The 15,926-nt window shown below is 39.1% G+C and overlaps 1 protein-coding gene across 1 annotated transcript in view; it reads right to left on the bottom strand.

Annotated features, from left to right (window-relative positions):
- Nucleotides 1-15,554, bottom strand: part of fstl4 (follistatin-like 4) — a 318,501-nt gene extending 302,947 nt beyond the window's left edge. Inside the window, exon 1 of the mRNA XM_088088626.1 lies at nt 15,199-15,554. The gene's annotated coding sequence lies outside the window, so the exon portion shown is untranslated. The remainder of the gene's footprint in view (nt 1-15,198) is intronic.
- Between the last annotated feature and the right edge of the window lie 372 nt (nt 15,555-15,926).

Raw genomic sequence — 15,926 nt, 5'->3', positions numbered from 1 at the left:
AACATAGAGTCACAAAGCGACTACAAAAGAGACACAAAATGACCTCAAAGACATGCAAAACAACTATGAATAAAATAACCACAGAAAAGATGCAAACAACTCTAAAGAGATGCAAAATGACCACACAAAGATGCAAAATGACTATATATGGGAATGCAAAACAACTACTAAGAGATGCAAAACTAACACAAGGAGAGGCAAAACAACTACAAGGTGATGCAAAACAAGCACGAAGAGGCAAAATGACAACAAAGAGATGCAAAATAACCACAAAGAGATACAAAATGTCCACAGCATCAAAAAATAGCTAAATAAATAATTTAAAAATAATAATAATGAATAAATAAAATAAAAACAGCAACAAAGCAAAAACAAACAACCACAAAGACCCAAAGTGATGACAATGTTGCATCTCCTTCAGTCTGGGTGTCTTGCTCCTGTTGCAGGGTTGGGAGGCCTTGTACAGGTCTCTGTACTGGTACTTAATGCTATTTTGTTGCTGCTCCCAACTCAATATGACATTTCCTAAATGATAAGACTTATCCATTCTTATCCATTGTAGTTTTTATCAACTGCCATGGAAAGGGACTCTTTCTAATCTGTTATGTATGTTTAAAATACACAACACTGTAAAGGGATACAGCTGTCACCATCTCTCCCGCAGAGGCTACGGAGGTAAATCCAAGTAACATCCACACCAGGGAGTGTTGTAAACACATAATTAGCATGACGCTGACTCAGTAATTGTTTCTGTAGCATCAAGGTCAGGAGACTAATCAGCGCGTGTGTGTGTGTGCGTGAGAGAGAGGCAATTACAGTTAAAAGAAAAAAATGTGGCAGCAAGCTGATGAGACAACAGAGGAAAAATATGTAAAGTAAGTATAAGAGGAGAAGAGAGAAGTAAAAATACAGCCAGAGTACGGAAAACAGATAAAAGCACTGAGAATGCGGCGGAAGTTCTTGTCAAAAGCGACGCAGCGGGCGTCTAATGGCGCTGCATGTCTCTTATGTGATTTAACGGCCATCTATAGTGACAGTGGGAGAGAGATGCAGGAGAGTCAGCGAACAGATGTTGGCTAAATCTAGCCCAGATGGGACGCAACACTTTACCTCTTCAGCAGAGCCTAGCATGAGGCCTGATGGGAGGTAAAGGAATGAAGATAATGAAAAACTTAAGGAAGGAACAGGCAAAAAAAAGCAAGTTAATAAGAGAAATTGGGTACCAGAAATGATGGGGAAATACAGCAAAGTGGAAGCAAGAATGGGAGGGAAAGTGAGTCAAGTGGTGCATGTCCCTCTTCCTCAGTAATGCCAAGTGAAGATTCAGCAGTGCCAGGCTCTCAGGCTGCTCAACAGTCTCTCTTCAATCTGTTTTGCAGAACTCAGGGTCAATACAGTTTTCATTCACTGAATAGAGCATCCCGACTACAGGAACTGCAATTGTCCTCTTGGGTAGTTTATTTTGGCTGAATGTTCTCCTACATACAGTAGAGTATATTTTCAAAATAATAAATAAGGCACCTCGCATCATGCACGTTATGCCAGACACATCACATTGCTACTGTTGCTGCACTTTTGTCCTCTGTATGAATTATTGTTTTGTCTTCTTTTTTTCCTTTTCTTTCCTTTTTATTTTGTTCTTTATTTCTATTGTCTGTTATCTGCCAAGGGACTACGGATGTAAATTAGCAGTTCTGCTAGCTCCGGCATGTTAACATTTGCATTTTATACTGATGTTCATTAATATGTTGTGTCCCTTTTTAAAGAAATGTTCATAAAAAAGCAATTTAAGTGTTTTCAGATTAAAAAACATTGCAGTTTAAGATAGGTTTGTTTAATGCTGCCTACAAAAGGGATCCATCTGACCATGTTCACAAGAACAAAAAAAAAACTAAAACTAAAGCAGGAAATAGTAAATAGTGTGGAAGCCATGGTAGTTTAGCATACACTGACACACAGGAAATGTTCTCATTGGAGCTCTCAGAAGGCAACTTGTAATGGATTTTATGTTGATTGGTCCATATTTTATTAGTGGCACATTATTTTTGTCTCATTTGTTCAGTAAAAATTATTTTTTACTTTACTTAATTTTTTAAATTATATTTTGCTTTTTTTTTTAGTTTTATTATTACTAAGTGCTACTAGCTGAACTACATGAAGCTCTGGCAAAAGATCAGTCAGGAATACTACACTTTTGAATGCTTAGGCTTGCTTTTTATTTTCTCATACCATCTGCCATTTACCCCTTGCTTGCTAATTTCTGTTATTGTCTGGGGCGTCGACTAAGATATCAGCTGATCTCATTTCACTAAAAGCACAGCAACACACTTTTGCTGTTATCATATCAACTTGCTGCAGTCTCTATGATAGTGTATGTATGCTTTATGATATGATCCTCGTTCTGCCTTTAGTACATTCATGCCGCAGTTGTGTAAACCCCCTCTATCTCCCCATCAGCACTGAGTCTTCATGAATTCATTAGCTTCATCAGCAGAATCACCAGCCACCAGCGTCTGACGCCGAAGAGGATTTATCTTGCTGCTGGTGGGGGCAGACAGCCCTCAATTACAAAATCTCCCTGTAGCGTCTAAGTGCCAAAGCCTTTCTGTCAAATCTTAATCATCAAATATTATCTTTGAATCCGTACACTTGTAATCTGTAATAAACAGTTATCTTATTATCTTTCACCTGTTTTTCCAGACTAAAATTATATTGGCTTGACAGTTTAGCAGCATAAAATCTGTCACTTGGAACACTGTAAGCATTTTTTTGTTGTCAACACTGGAGACTTAGAATATATGGATTGGCAATCTTATTTTTATCCAGTTGTACTACTTTTAATTAATTAAAAGATGGAGCTTGGAGGCAATGTCCTGACTCTGGTGTCTTTCTGAGTCAAGTTAGTCTGACTGTCAGACACACTAACACAGGGGCGCTCATCATTGGGAATCATTGGAGAAGCTCAGCAGATTAATTTAGCTGCCAATAAGAGGCTGAGTGGATTTGTTAAAATACTTTACTTGTTAGTATTTATTATATTCACGATTTCACAGGAAAGCAGACAACACTGTGAATACCTGACTGAAAGACACTGCAGTCAAAATCAACAACCAGCAGTGGGACAGTGAACTGAAGTCGGGGTAAAAAACTTTTTCACACTCCATATATGACCACTTTGTCACACGTGACTAATTCCACATGTAGGTCACATGACGCCACCTCTCAATCCATAAATGAAACACAGTTAGATGTAGTTGAAGCTCAGGATTGTAGTTGAACAGAACAGAACAGTAATTATTAATGAATCTGTTATGTATAAATGATCATTATTTAGTATGCATGGTGTATAGGACAAAGACTATAAGATATCATTTATTTATGCATACTGTGCCACTCTCTGTCTCTGAGGGACAGAATGGGAATGAAACAATATAGAAATCTTTCAGAAATCACTGATGTCTTTCTTAATTTAAATGAAAATATCACCCACAGTTAAAATCCAAATTAGAGTTATTTCTTTATCACTAATCCAAAATCAAAACTGACAGAGGCGTTCACACTGGGTTAACAACATGCAGCCTACACATACTTATAGAATGCAATATGGCTGGTTTATAATATAAGAAAAATCAATGAATGTATGCAAGTAATATTTTTATTTAACTATAGAAAACAGCAAAATATATATATACATTTTCAAGTATCATGTAATGGATTACAATGCATACCGCCTATTTTCTGCCGGCACGCCAACAATCTGTACACAATCTATAATTTATAATGCAGACACGTCTGTGATGCTGTTTTCTTTTGTTCTTTCTGCTTTACTGCCTGCATTGTCTTTCATTTCCTTTTCCTCTAACACACAGCAAAAATGTTTACTCTCAGAAATCCCTCTGCTATTGTCCTACAGCGGGAAGCAAAAAAAAAAAAAAAAGGGGGGAAAAAAAAGATGATGCACAGGGAACATTTTGTCTCTCTTTCTTGGTGGGAAAGCTGCATGGCAAGCACACAGTGGAACACTTGTCAGTGACTGCTGGTGGGCCTGTAATATCCCTGATTATAAGTCTCTCTGCCCCAGCACAGGCAGACTGAACTGAAGGGGACAGAGAGAGACACAGCAAACAGACAGACACACAGGACCAGCACATGCAAGCCGTTTGTCCAAAAATTGGAGTGTGCTTTTCGTGAGGTACAGTACATTCAGTGATCACGTCATGAAGCAACACATTTTACTACAGGGCGTACCTGTGCAAAAAGTCAGCAACAATGTCCTGGTGCTAACTCAGTGTACATCAGCTGGGCTATCACACTTGACTGAGCTTGGCTGTTAGATAGGGAGTCGGCATTTTGGAAGCAAAAGAGGCATGAAAGACGAGACATTTGTGAGACAACATACGCCTCAGCAGCCCTTTTTAAACCATAAAAGTGGCACAACATGGAAAAAAAAACATTCACTGTTCCTGTTATTTGGTGGCTGATCTCACCCTCTTCTTGGAGGGTAAGGAGCTCCAAAATTGAATGTTTTTCCCAAAGACAGACATTTACAGACATTTATGGTCACTGTTCTTCTTTTGAGTTAGTTTGAGTTAGCTGTTAACTGCTACTTGCTGCTTTTCAAAACACATTGTCAAAACGTCACACCCCTCCCATCCGTGGTCCAGTCCTGCCAGCTGTCTCTCTTATACAGTTGATTCAGCGCTATTGCTATCTCCACTTCGTCAAAAGGCGAGACAACTCTCTTTCCTTACTCCACAATTGTATCTTCCATTAAAAGAATAGCAAGGTGGCGTGATATTCCCGCCTTGACCAGGCTGTGTAAAAGAGGCTGTAGTTAACTGAGCTGCTCCAAAAACTTTCAGCTACCCCCTTGTAACTGAAAAAGTCCCCTCTGGGGTACATGTGTCCATATTGTTCTTTGTCTGGAGGAAGAATACCTGTGAAACTGGATCTCTTTGGTGTCTGGTATGGCATGAGGTATCTATTCAGGCGGGAAAGGTCATATCAGTGCAGTGCAGAGCCAATGGGACACACTCATAGAGACTCACATACACTAACGTGTGCACGACTACCACAGCACACAAAGATTAGAACACACAGGAGGATGTGTATTCCATCACTCCACTTAGTTTTTACAAAAACAACAGTACTTTACTAATATATTATTATTGTGAATGTCACATACAGCTCCTTTAATTTGGAAAAATCAGAAAAAATGTGTCAATTTGAATCATTTCACATGTTGATTAAGTCCTAAAAACTGCAGTAGAGCTGCTCATTAGACAACATGTAGTTAATTATTAGGCAGCTACTGGCTCGAGTGTTATACAATCTGAAAAAAGAAGCAAAGAGGTACTGAAACATGCCTGTTTTTAAAACAGTCCCAATTAATTCAAATATAGCCATAAATGAGAAGAGCTTGTGGCATATTGGTTGTTGTGGGATTATTACTACATCCAGAAGTCAAGGGTAAAATGATATCCTGCATGATCTATTTGATCTCAGCAGACTTTTTGAAAGGAGTCTGAAGCACAGATGAAAGTTTCCACTTTCTACCTGTAAAAAACTGGAAATAATCCCTTCAAGCTCCAAACCTGAACAGCCTCCCTCATACAATTTCATGGTCAATGAATAACCCTCACAAACAGCCCCATTCCTTCTTAATATTTCATATTTTAAGATTTTCATCTAGAGCTTGACCTTTTTATTTGAAGTTTCCTCCAGCAGCGCCTGGCCTACTATTTATCTGCACTTCAGACTAAGATATAATCGCTTCTGACACTTTCATTTAATGAGTAAAACATAATGGGTGGTATGTCAGAAAATCTTCTTGAAACCCATTTTTATAGGTTTGCTTTTATATGATGTCATCTTTTTATTTATTTTACCCATTTTGTTTATATTTTATATATTTGATTTATTTTTGTGGTTTTATTGATATTGTTATTTCTTTTTATTACTGTCGGTCTATTTGTTTGCATTCTTTTATATTGACACTGTCACTGTGACATCCTGCATCTTGCATTATTTCTCTTCTTGTTTGTTTTTTCCATAACTCCATACTACCATAGTTCTGTCTTGCTAGTGTCGCTAGTAACCTTGCTAGGGTCACGGGGACGCTGGAGCCTATCCCAGCCGTCACTGGGCGAGAGGTGAATAATAATAATAATAATAATAATAATAATAATAATAATAATAATAATAATAATAATAATAATAATAATAATAATAATAATGTTGTCTCCTGAAATTCTAAGTTATAAATATATAAAATAAAATTTAAAAAACATCTGAAGAATTTATTTTATAGAAAGAAAGAAAGAAAGAAAGAAAGAAAGAAAGAAAGAAAGAAAGAAAGAAAGAAAGAAAGAAAGAAAATAATTTGTAGCCAGTGTATTTATCCCATTTATTTAATACACTCAGCAGACATTTGTTATTTTAGAGAACATATTTTCTTTTAATCAAATTTGTCCCTCTCGCTGGGAAACTCTTTCTACAGTCCTGCTGATTGAGAGTAACACAGGAAAGTTTTACAAAAAGAAAATGTGTGGACATTGTTTTGGGAACTTAACAGTGGACAGACTCGGAAAGAAAAAAAAATCAAACTGGGTCACACCTTGATCTTAGTCCAAGTGGAATAAAAGACTTCATGAATCATGTAGGTACTGTAGAGTCGGGCCCTGCAGTACATGCACTGTGTGACAGACTGTAATTGTTTGTGTGTGCACGTGTGTCTGGAGGGAGTCTCTTTTGTACTCTGGCCCATATCTGTGTGTGTTTGTGCATTCATGTGTGCCCAACAATTTCACAGAGAGGCCATGTTCGCTTTAATGCCGGAAAACAGATTTTGCGGCAACGTTACTGCCAAAACCTGAGGAATGTAAATTATATCACAGAAGCCTTTTTAATTAGACAATTGCATTTTTAGCAAGTGCAAATGATTTGAATGTAATGCGGAGATTGTGCTGCTAGAATTAATTTGCGAAACCCTCAGGTACGCATGAATGATATATCACTTTTTTAATATCAAAATCACAATTTAAAAGGAGCCTCTAGTCTCATATCAAAATCTTGTCAGACAGGTTTTTTCGTTATTAACTATGCAGTTAGAAACACTTAATATAACACCAGTTTTGATGTCATGATTATATTTGAATATCGCTGAAAATGTGAAAAATACTACTACCCCCATGCAACTGGCTGATTTTATTTTAGGCTGTGGTTTTTGTGTGAAGTAAACAAGCAAGATGTGATAATCTGTGAGCTTCTGAGGTGCTGGTCATTTGTTGATTTTTTGCATTTGGAGAGAGCCGGGCTAGCTGTTTGCCATGTTTCCAGTCTTTATGCAAAGATAAGCTATCTATCTCCTGCTGTTGCTTAATGCTTATTGGACAAATGTGAGGATGGTATCGATCATTTAATCTAAAGCCCTATTCGCACAGGACTATTACCTGGGGACCTCTGGTAATTTGTAATGATTGCAGTCATCTGTGTTAATCCCATACAAATGTGACATGTTCATAAGTTGTCGAGTAAAAATTCCACTGCAAATTACCTGCAATATTTCCCAAAACGCAGAAGTCATGTAACAATATTAGTCCTGTGCAAATAAGCGTCCCAGTTATTTAGGGTTGTATTTAGGTTTTCTATTTTCTCTGTGCTACTTCTCTGCCTTTTTCACAGTTGCGAATTATGGATGCTGAATTCGCAATTATAAATAAGTGTTGACAGCATCTTGGGTGCAGGAGGGTCATCTAGCTACATACCATGGAAACCCGTTCGTGGAAAAAGCAGGCTCAAATCCAACAGAAGAGCAAAATCTGGATAACATGACAGCGGGAGGCAGAATCTGTTCTGTCTGTTTAACTCATAATTAAAAGAAAAAAGGAGGTTTACACTGTACATCGCCACTACTTGTTCTGTGTAGTGTTTCTGTGTTGTGTAAAGACAAATGACTGTTTCATCAGTGAACTTGAGTTAAATACAGACTTATTCCATGCGGATGTGCTGCGCTCAACGCCGAACACAGTCATTGTGAAGTAATTATTACATCACATGAGGTCCGGCATACTCAAGGTACTGATACTAAGTATCGTAAGATAGTAGCATTTTATAAGCATTTTCAGAATGTTGAAACATTCCTTACATTGAATATTTCAACAAAAATGAAGTTAAAATTGAAGGCAGTGTGGTGTAATCAGTGCAGTTTACTGTTACTAATTCAAAATTGCACTCCAGTTTTGTCAAAAATTCCTCCCAAAGTTGATGAAGACCAGCAGATGCTCTTGAAAGATATGGCAAAGCTGCTAAGTGGACCTTAAGTTAACGTTGTGTCAAGAGCAAACAAAAAGACATTAGCATTTGATGAGCCCGAACAGCTGACACTGAGATGCTACAATAAAAAAGCAGAGCCAAACATTCCGGTAGGTTTAACTCTTAGGCCAAAAAGGGTACATATGATATCATCTCTGTGCACACGGTGATAAAACCTTTAGGAGTGACCTACCCATATGTCTCACTGTAAAGCCTTATAGCTCATGGTGCACTCCAGTCAAATTCCTGACATGGGGGTGATGCACATTAATGCAAACACACATTCCTGGACTGCATCTGCACAGGTTAAGTCCCCTCAGTCTGTTCGTCCTGTTATCTGTCAGACGATCCTGGGGGCTGGACTAAGCCGGATGGAGCGAGGCATGAACAGGAGTCAGTGGAGGTGTGACATATCAACGAGATTAAGATTACAATCTCACTTCATCCCCTTGAGTTATGAGAGAGAATTCACAGACTGGCTGCACTCTTGTTTGCATCAATGTGACTATGCACACAAAAGAAATGTATGAACTTGTAGATGAAATCTTAAAGAGAATGTTTGTGCCATGTGATTCACTTAATTCCAGCCACAACAGCGTATTGTGCAAAAGATGACTGTAAGCACACAGACAGTGAAGCATCAAAGAAGCACTTTATTCTCATCTTGCGAAGAACATAGAAGCCTGAGATAAGTGCCAGTGAGCGGCAGAAATCCCACTGATTTGCAGTCAACAGTGTAAAAAGTTTAATTTCACACATCAATACAAGAATTTGCATGATAAAGGAACTATGTTGTCTCTTAAAAGTTTTTTAAATAAAAAATGTGCCTCATGTTTAATACCTAAAAATCAAGGGTACCCCTCTAATCTGATAACGCTTCTCTGACAAAAGCCTCTGGCGATGTAATTAACTCTCTCTGTATGTCCATGCTGTGACGGACAGATTGTTGACTGTTGCTTAACAGTGCAGAGTCACAGGAAATGAGGCAAAATAGCGTGAGACATGAGTTATTGATAACAGTAATTATCTGAGAGCCGTGCAAGCTGTTTGTGGTAATTCAAGTAATTTGGAAGCAAGCAACCTTTGATGGCCACACATTTAGACTCCTTGTTTCAGCTGACTGTAACATATACAGGTTTTCCCTCACATTCATTTATTTGTGGCGGCCCGCCACAATTAAATAATCTGCCGCCACATATTGATGTTTTATACTTGGAGCTGGACATTATTAGTAGTACTTTCAGAATATATATATTGGTCAGTTATTTATTGCGCCACTCTCTTGGAGCACAGAGTGAACAGTGAGCAAAGGCATAACAGCCGAACGTCAGGCTCAGTTAAAGTGAAAATTAAACATCGGTTGCGCTGAGTCCAAATGTTTGCATTACCTTGCCTTGCCTCTCACTGGTCGCTCTGATCTTATCAGCTGTTAACGGATGACTGATTGATTAGCCAACCCACTTAAACTCCACAAACTGCATGAGCGAAAAAGTAAAAGTTTGCTGACACAGTCACACACCCTCCCATCCTGTCATCAGATACTGCCACAAATTCTAACTATGTGGGAAACACTGATATGACAGAATGATTAATGTCATAGGAGTGCATTTTTATAAGATAAAGGGTAAAATATTGATTTTTAAAATTATACTTCAAAAATCAAAAATGAGTTTTATACAGCAGATGTACTGTAGATATGTCAGAAATCTATAACAAACTGTGAATCTGGATCTGCACTGGTACCCACTGCTTCCAGGAAATAGCCACACCCACACCCTCTGAGTGAAAAGCTCTCACCTTTTCCTGCCTGTGTGGTGAACTACCAGCAAACATGACAGAAGCATTACAAACTTTAAACACTGGTAGAAACTCAATTAAGTACTGCAACAAAGTGTAGCTTTCTTTTAGCGGTGCGGATGGTGACTGACATGTTTTCCCCTCTGGGCTTGCTGTAGCTTTACAAGCCCTGATTTGCTCACTGCTTGACTCACCTGCTGGTGACAAAGCTACTGCACATATTCGTTGCCTTCAGCGCCTCCTGTTCATGCCAACCTTCTACACTTATGCAGAAGAATACCAAAGATTCATCTTGGAGGCTGGCCACATGCATGCCTGTTAGTGTCATTATTTTTTGTGCATACGGTTTTGTCCATTGTCAACTCCAATAACAACAAGAGAGCACGTCCTTAACATGTTGACCTCAGAGAGAAAGTCAGCAATGCTTTTTGCATTTCTGCTATGAACTGAAAGTTAAAAGACAACAAGTAGGTGTCTGGAAGACACGGACAATAACTACAGCGGAGCACAGTTCCAGTGAAGACTACAGTATAGTCACTACATGTAAAATACCACCGAGACAGTATCAAAACAAACTCACTGTACTTTCGACAACAGGAAACCAGACAGTGGAACGCCTCAAACAGCAAGCCAGCTGACCAAAATTTCACGACATAACTCCAAAGATCCCTTGAACTTTCTGGCAGTTGGCATTATGACTCAACTCAAGATTCAGATTAAGATTCAGATTCAGATTCACTTTGTTGTTGCATCTTATCATTATCAAAATACAAAAAGAGCTAAATTCTTTGGTCTTTCCCCCTTGACCAGCACAATGATGTCTCACACAATACAATGCTGCTGTGGATACAATTTAAAGTGCACAGTATAAAGCGCCTTACCAAAGTGCGTTAAAGGGCATTTTAATTACACTTAAAGCAATATTTAAATAAATAACGTTCTATTAAATATTAAAATTAGTAATTTTCATAACTATCCTGAAAACATCCTTCAAAAGAGTTCATAATCACAATAACAGAATCTAAAAATATGCCAGTAAGCTTTCGGTGCCATTCAACTGATAGAGTCACTGTTAGGAGGAGTTTGGAAGTCTAACTGCTTGGGGGTCACGGAGCCTGCTGGTTCTGGCTCAGCGGCATCGCCTGCCCGATGGCAGCAGTTGGAAGAGGCCATTATCAGGGTGACTGGGGTCCCAGATGATTCTGCAGGCCTCACACTGCACGTTAAACGACAACAGATCTTGCAGAAATTTGGCATCACGTTAACCCTAAAAATGCTGTTAACACATATTTCCCATATTTTCTTTTGTAGGATTTATTTGAATCTAGCAGCTGAGGTTGCAGAACTAAAACTTCACCCATGTGCCAAGTGTGTAGGAGAACTTCAGTGGCCAAAGCAACAGCACAAAACACAAACGGCCCTATCTAGAGCTAGTGTTTGATTTGTCCGTTCCTGGCTACTGTAGAACGTGGCAGACTACCTGGAAGAGGACCCACTCTGTGTGTAGATATAAACTGCTTATTCTAAACACAATCCTTCCTATTTCCAGGTGATTATGAACTAATGAAGACATAGTTATGAATATTTTTTTTCACCAATAGATGCCCCTAAATCCTACACACTGGACTTTTAAAAAGGGGAAAAGCATGAAGGAAGAAACGGGAAAACCCGCCACTGACGAAAGCAGGCTACAGATGGTCCATTAAGCGAGACATTCATCATGAAGTCGAGGGTTTCTTTTTATAGTGACTGAAATGTGTTAGAGACTGCTTGTTTTTCTGCGTCTGCACTTCAGACCACTCCTGTGCATCCTCTATCTCAGCCATACAACAGAGCTCCTTCTTATTCATAATGCATAGAAGGACACCGAGTCTCTCCTGCTCTCTGAAGACACACGAGGTAACTAATAAAAACTGATACTTCAAAATAAAAGTTCATTCCTGCTATGAGGATTAACGGCCATTCCAATAGTGATCACTCCAGAGAAAAAGATAACTCAACTGTGAGCTCAGAGAAGTCCTTCTTGGCAGTGCTTGTATTTTAGTCATCTGCTCACTTTCTTTTTTGGTTTTTACCTCCGCCAGGGAGGTGATGTTTTGGGTTCGACTTGTTTGTCAGAGGGATTACAGAAAAATAACTGGCTCGATTTTCATGAAACTTGGTGGGAGGGTGTAGCATGGGCCAAGGAGGAGCCATTAAATTTAGGAGCTGATTCAAAATACAGGACGGACACACAAATTATTTTTCACTTTTGTTGAAACAGGGTATGTGGTGGAGGTCTGCACTGTCTGAGTGCCCCTATTAACCAGTATAAGATATATATTGTTTTTTGTCCATTATTTTATATTTTGATAAATTTTCCTTGACAAGACAAAGATATGAGGATGTGTTTGCCTTCTTTGCACATCCTTTGATAACACAGTGTGCTTCCAGTTAGGAAATCCAATCTGTAGACCTCAGGAAGAGATTAATTACCTGTGGAAGTTCGTACGCCTCACCTGGTTTCATCAACACACATCCAGTTAATTCTACAGCCAGTGAGCTGGGCTGTAGCCTAGATCATTATCTAACTATCCATTCAGCTGTGTCACAGTCTTATTTAAAGAAATGGCCCTCACTGAACCTTTGGCTCTGCTCCAGTTCACTTGTCAGGAATCAAACTCTGGGAAGAGAAAGCAGCTCAGCAGCTGTGTTTATGGCTGCGGTCCCACGACAAATCTGTTCTACAAATATGCTTTCAAACCGTCAGCGAAAGGCTCCAACAAGGAGATCAACTGAGCAGAAAATGAAGTGTTTATATTCAGAAACAAGATCTTTGAAAAGTGACTCCTAATATGACAAATATGTTGCTTATGAAAATCTTGTGAAGCTGTTATTTTGAAGGATCTTTTAAATTCTTTAAACCAGTGTCAAAGTGCTTCTCAGTGATAAAATGGGAAACACACACACACACACAAACACATGCAGACACACACACACCCTCCGATGCACACAAACATGCTGCACATAAGCGGAGCAGCCCCAAGTGATAGTGGGAGGTTTGACTCGTAAATCTTAAGTCTGCAGAGAAAGGCGGACTATCCATGCCTGACTGCTACAGCAGGTCTGGACCATTTCTAAATTTAGTCTGTGCCTTACAGAAACCTATGGAAAAAAAGAAAATTAGTGCACACAACAAGTTCTTTTAAACCACTTGTATATGCCACTAAGAAGGAAGTCTGTTCATCTGAGTGCTTCTTGCATAAGGCTCATTATGTGTAGTGCAAATAAGGTCCTAGAAGTAAAATCAATAACATCGAAACAAGGCTATCTTAAATCTTGCCTGACCTTGCCGACCTTTTGGCTATCTTGACAGTTTAGCAACCAGTAAATAAAAGCCACAACATTTGACCACTTTTCCTCTTAATGTGCATCACATCATAAAATGTACAAGTGTACAACCGTGTTGTTAAAGCAGCCTGAATGTTCACCACACACACACACACACACACACACCAAATCCTCATTCACCTCCAAAGTGACTCATTAACTTAGTATTGATTGGGCCCTGCTGGGATGACGGTGGGCCATGTTCTGCTGTCAGAAATCAGTGAGATAAGAGAGAGAAACACACACACACACATAGAAAGAGAGGAAATGAAAGTGATACTGCAAATAAGACAGACAGTGAGAGGAAAAGAAAGGGGCCTCACATGTGTACAGCAGCTAACAGCAGTGTGCTTTATTGTATATGTTGGACAACAACATAATTAAAGTTAAGCATCTGTGATTAAAGCATTATTTATGCTAAGCTACAAACATCAGCAACGTGACGATGGGTCTATTCAGTGCTGAGGGTTTATTCAACACTGAGAGATGAATGTATTTTTCAGAGCTCTGAGAGTTGAAAAATGTTAAACTTTGGGAAAAATACTGTGTTCATCAATGTCACTATTTACCTTCCCATCCACTCACAGTGGGGGAGGGACAAACACCACAAAGACCAAGTGTCACGTTTTACATGTGCAAGTGCTGAGCAACAACAATAGAGCAGAAATATATATGACCCCTCTCAAGAACCTCGTGAGCTCATAAAAAGCTCAGCCTTCAAAGTGCTCTCATGCTCCCAGTTAGGCGTTTTCTGATAAGCGCCTGGTGTTTTCAACTGGGGGAAAATTAACTGATTAATTTCTGAATTCAGTGACTCCTAGTGATAGTGTCAAAAAAGACACCCTGGCAGACAGCAATGTAAGAGAACATGGATTCCACCATGGAGAAAATAATTAATAGGCTTAGAAGATATTCATTTTCAAGTTTTGTTTTTCTTTTTCAATTTTTTCTAATTATTTTCTAATTATTTTCTTTAATTTTTGTGTGATTTCTTTTATTTTTTTACTAATGAACTTTTTTTCTTTTTCTTTTTGCCTTTCTCGATAAGATAGCCAGAGATTGACAGAAAAGGTGAGGGTGGGGGTGCGGGGTCATGCAGCAAAGGGATTCAAAACCGGGGCCCCTGCAATGGACTCATGGGGCGCATACTCCACCACATAAGCCAGAGGTCACAACTTTTCAAGTTATTAAAACTTAAACCAATTGAACAATTTGAAACACGCATCATTTTTTCACACTGAATTTAAGTGTATAATGAGCTATATAAGGAGCCAGATCTTTCATTAAGAGCTCCAGAAAATCTTTACATTCCTGGTACTGTAAATCACTCAGTCTGTCATGCAGTTATTAAAACACTAAAACAGTTTTCACAGCATGCAGAGATGATGATGATGATGCTAAAGACCTTCAAGTTACTTTAGGATGTCTTGCTGACACCTGCCCCTGAGTCTGTATAACATGTCACCACTGCACGGACACACTGCCAAACATGCATGCACAGAGATCCTCAAGGTCATAGGCTACAGTCAAAAACCACATTGCAGCCCCATAAATAGAGCAAATAAAAAATTGCGTGAGTTTGTGTGTGTAATAAAAAATAAAAACAGGTAGCTTATCATTCATATTAAGGCAAATATTTGGTGACAGAAACAACCAACCTCCAAGGTATACAGGCCTATACCTTCTCAAACCCCCCAAAACAAATGGAAGCTGTCCTACCTGACATCACCTGCGAGCCTCGGAGCAGCCCAGCAGTCATCAGCGTGGCCTGGCTGAGTATCCACAGAAAACCACAGAAAACCACAGAAAACTTGGCACTTCCACTACCGAAAAGATCTGTCAGTTTGGCGCATTTAGCTGCAACTTGCAACAAAATTATTTGCCGAACAGCGCGTTATATTCCTGTACCACAAATCCGTTGTTTATTTCCTGTCTTCTTTCTTCCTGCCGTTTTCCGTAGTTACGTACCTTGAAAACTCCAAACAGGTATAAGTGACGGAGCCAATGAGATTCCAACAAAAAAAGATGAGCAGTCCAAATTGAGAGGGGTCGCTCGTATCCCCCCTAAATGTTTAGAGTAATAGATTGGCCCAGTCTGACAGACAGCGCTGCACCCTGCTGTCTGCGGCTGCAAGAGACAGGGAGCAGGCTGACCCAGTGATCGTTACTGTTGACATAAGAATCCGAAAATTAAAACTTTTAAAAGTCTCCTGAACTTCCAGATAGTCAGTCTGCCCCTGCAGTCAGTGAAACATTAGGCAACAGACGCAAAACTACAGGACATGTTTCCAGAGCCTCCTCTGTCTGACAGGGGAAATTCAGAAGTGAGACACTTGACATTATGATGCACATATTGTACTTCTTCTTCTTATTTCTACTCATGTATATATTGTGTTGTGCACTGCAGCATATTGTGCATATTTCTTTTCTTTCTTTTCTTTTATTTT

This window comes from Plectropomus leopardus, chromosome 15 (assembly GCF_026936395.1).
Source record: "Plectropomus leopardus strain MGB_pleo_1.0 chromosome 15, ASM2693639v1, whole genome shotgun sequence".
Lineage (NCBI taxonomy): Eukaryota > Metazoa > Chordata > Actinopteri > Perciformes > Serranidae > Plectropomus > Plectropomus leopardus.
Note: the sequence above shows the minus strand (reverse complement) of the source record. Positions and strands in the feature narration are given on the sequence as shown.